Source organism: Trachypithecus francoisi, unplaced genomic scaffold, assembly GCF_009764315.1.
Source record: "Trachypithecus francoisi isolate TF-2019V2 unplaced genomic scaffold, Tfra_2.0 Lachesis_group3, whole genome shotgun sequence".
Lineage (NCBI taxonomy): Eukaryota > Metazoa > Chordata > Mammalia > Primates > Cercopithecidae > Trachypithecus > Trachypithecus francoisi.
Window position 1 is genome coordinate 84,479,821 of NW_022681468.1, and position 3,569 is coordinate 84,483,389.

At 42.1% G+C, this 3,569-nt stretch overlaps 1 pseudogene; it reads right to left on the minus strand.

Annotated features, from left to right (window-relative positions):
- Nucleotides 1-670: 670 nt before the first annotated feature.
- On the minus strand, nt 671-1,987 carry LOC117070013 (annotated as a pseudogene).
- Nucleotides 1,988-3,569: the final 1,582 nt, after the last annotated feature.

A 3,569-nucleotide genomic window follows, 5' to 3' on the forward strand; every position in this document is an offset into this window, starting at 1 on the left:
TCCAGCAAGTTCTCCAAGTGGGCTCTCAATATGTGCGATGTACCTTTCTTATTAGCAAAAGACATCCTGGCTTCTGGCTTGGCAAAAAATTCCAAATCAACCCTGACCTCCTTATCTGCTCCTGGAAGGTTTAATAAATCCCAATATCATCAGTGCTGAAAGAAACCTTAGCATACAATGTAAGAAACATAAGACGTTCTCTTTAAAATGCTGTGAAAAATAGAAAAAATATGGGACGAATGAAAACATTCAGCACCTCAAGGAGGAAGAAAGAACAAGAGGAAAAGAGCACAAGTGGTTGAAGAAATAAATTATTTCTAGAAAAGAAGAAAAAATAAATTTCTAGAAAATTTTAAACTTCCTACATGTAAGAAACTATGTAAAGGGTAACACCTGAGTTCAGAAAAATATTGTCTTTCACCACAAGTATATGGGATGATTATAGGAGAAATAAAATGCTGACTTATACAATCACTCATAAATCATTAAAAATTCCTTTTTATAAGATTGGGGAAATGTGAAACATTCAGGTTAGAATATAATATTAAATTAAAATGTAAGTCTGTGTGATCCTAATTCTTTTTTCCTCACTGCCTCTTTGATCAGGTCTTTATTCAAAAGAAGCTGTTCAAAATGATTTGACCTTTGTAGAATAATCAAATTTAAGAGTTTATGCAGCAGGCTTCTTTTCCTCTGTAGTAGGCTTCTTTTCTGCTGGCTTCATTTCAGCTGCTGGTTTCTTGGTAGCTGCTGCCTTTTTTCCCACCAGAGGCTCCTTCTGCTTCTTAACACCAACAACAGCCTTCTTTCCTTTCTTACCTACCACAGGCTTCTTGCCTACCATCCCCTTCTCATTTGATTTGGCTTCTAGTGCAGCTGCTGCTGGATGCTGCTTTATTCCCCAGGAGCTTGTGATTCCTGGCCTGGCGAAGAATGGTGTTGCGGCGCATGGTCTTTGCCTGTGGGTTTAGCTTCAACGTGATTCTCAGATTTTTCAGTGGGTTCTTTAGGACTCTGCGATGAATCTTCTTGCATGGTGCTCAAAGGGCTCTCTGGATCTCTGGGCTTTTTAAGATTCTGCTAAGGTCTGTGTTGATCATCTTGTGCATGGGAAGATTGTAGTTACTCTTGAGGGAAGCAACTTTATGCCAAGTGCCATATAATTCATCTAACTTCCGGAAAGCACTTTCAGTCCAAATGCAGAAACGTCCCATATGCCCACCAGGAGCAAGTTTCAAAATGTTCGGTTTGCTTATATTAAGCATCGTAATTCCAGGGATGTTTCTGAAGGCCTTGATAATACCATTATCCTCATTATAGATGATGCAGGGGCCCCTGCGCTGGATATGGTGATGGTTTCTCGTTTTGCCCTTGCCGACTCTCATTTGCTGAGAGGCATAGACCTTTTCAATATCATTCCAGTCTTTAAGTTTCTTAAGAAGCAAAATAGCCTCCTTGGTCTTCTTGTAGCCTTCAACTTTATCTTCGACTACCAAAGGAAGTTCAGGAGCTTCCTCAATACGATGACCCTTAGACATGACCAGTGTTGGTAAGGCTGAGGCGGCCAGGGCAGAAGAGATAGCATACCGTTTTTTGGGTTGTATTCACTCTCCTATGCCAATGGCGCCAGGTTTTGGTTGGTGCAAACATTCCACCTCCATGACACATATTTCCAAAAGCTCCCTGGCCAGAATGGTGAGTCCCACCACCTCGAACTCTGGGAATTCGAGCCACAGCTCTGCCAGTACCCCAAGACTCAACACTGGTTTGATGACCTGCTAATTCACTGACAGCATGGGGCTGCCTGTTGTTTTTGTGCTAGTAGGTGTGAACAAAGTTCACAATACCTGGTCGAAAAGGAGCCTTGAATAAGGCAGACAAAGTGACATTTTTACCAGATGACTCATCCCTTTCAGAGTACATGGATATCAGTGGGCGAGCACACGCCATGGCAGAGAAAGGAGAGAGCCACTGCTCCGCTCACTCCAGCTGCTGCCACAGGAAGAGCGATCCTAATTTTGTTTTAATGAAGAAGGAATACTAAATGTCAGCTATGAATTATCTGTGTGATAGGCTTATAAGACATTTTGATTTCTATTTTATAATTTTCTATTTTTTCCTATACCATGCAGTTAATATATTTGTAATTAGAAAAAGTTAACAAATATTAATTTTTTTTTTTTTTTTTTGAGACAGAGTCTCGCTCTGTCACCCAGGCTGGAGTGCAGTGGCCGGATCTTAGCTCACTGCAAGCTCCGCCTCCCGGGTTTAGGCCATTCTCCTACCTCAGCCTCCTGAGTAGCTGGGACTACAGGCGCCTGCCACCTCGCCCGGCTAGTTTTTTGTATTTTTTAGTAGAGATGGGGTTTCACAGTGTTAGCCAGGATGGTCTCGATCTCCTGACCTTGTGATCCGCCCATCTCGGCCTCCCAAAGTGCTGGGATTACACACTTGAGCCACCGCGCCCGGCCAACAAATACTAATATTAAAAGATAAGAGACTCCATCAAGGAGAGGACTCTCTGACACCAAGATGTCCTTGGTAAGGGAGAAATCATTCAGATGACTTTATGGCAGCCATAAAGTCAACCCTAAGACCAAGATTTCAACTAAGAAATCATTAACTCCCAAAAAGAGTTTAATCAAAATGTTCTGAAACTTATTAAGTCATTTTGAAACTGACTTTTTAGGATGTTTTGTAACATTAAAAATACAAAACAGCAAAATCCCTGACTTAAAGGTAAAGGAAACAGAGTGTGGCTTTAGCCCCAGGCGCAGGTTTAGGTACAGGATACAGGTGCCTGAGAAGCAATGTGTACTCTCTGCACAGAAGTAGATAGCTGAGTCCCCAGTCTGGGTGTCTGCGATGCGCAGAGACAGATGTTTATCCTTCTTATTTAATAGAACAGTGAGTCTTTGGTCTTGTTTCAGGTCCATATTTGAAAGAATATATGTCAGCAACTGGAGACCTGCTCCAGGTTCTTGCTTATACCAATATAAGTAGGTGGAGGAACTGTCCGTGTAAGTGCAGTTTATAACGGAGATGTCTCCCTCTCGGACACTCAGGAAAAGACTCTGCTCCACATCCTCTCCTCTACTCATACCTGTGCAAAAGGAAAAATCAGACAAGATCATCAGGTCATCATTCTCTAGAGTTTGCTTTTTTATTTTTTTCACTGTAGTAACTTCAGGCATTCTGGAAAAGACCAGATGAGTCTCCTCCTCAGACTTCCAATGAATATTTATTAAACACTCTGTTCCTCAAAAGCTCTCAACTCACAGTCCAGCTGCAGCCACAAAAACAGGAAGAAAGATCCAGGAAGTGTCTTCATTGTTCTCCACACCGGGACCTGCAATCTCCAGCCAAGAGTGCTATATTATCAAGTACCTCTTCCTTTCCTCCAAAGCACTGTGGTTTCTTAAACGGTCCACAGAGGCATCTGCTTCTGTCCTCAGCCTACTCACAGAAGTCAACCAAAAGGATCCTTTCATACATTCTACATGAGCAGAGAAGCTCTGCCATCTTGTGGTCAGATCCCCAAATGCTAAACCAATTATCCTGTATCTGTG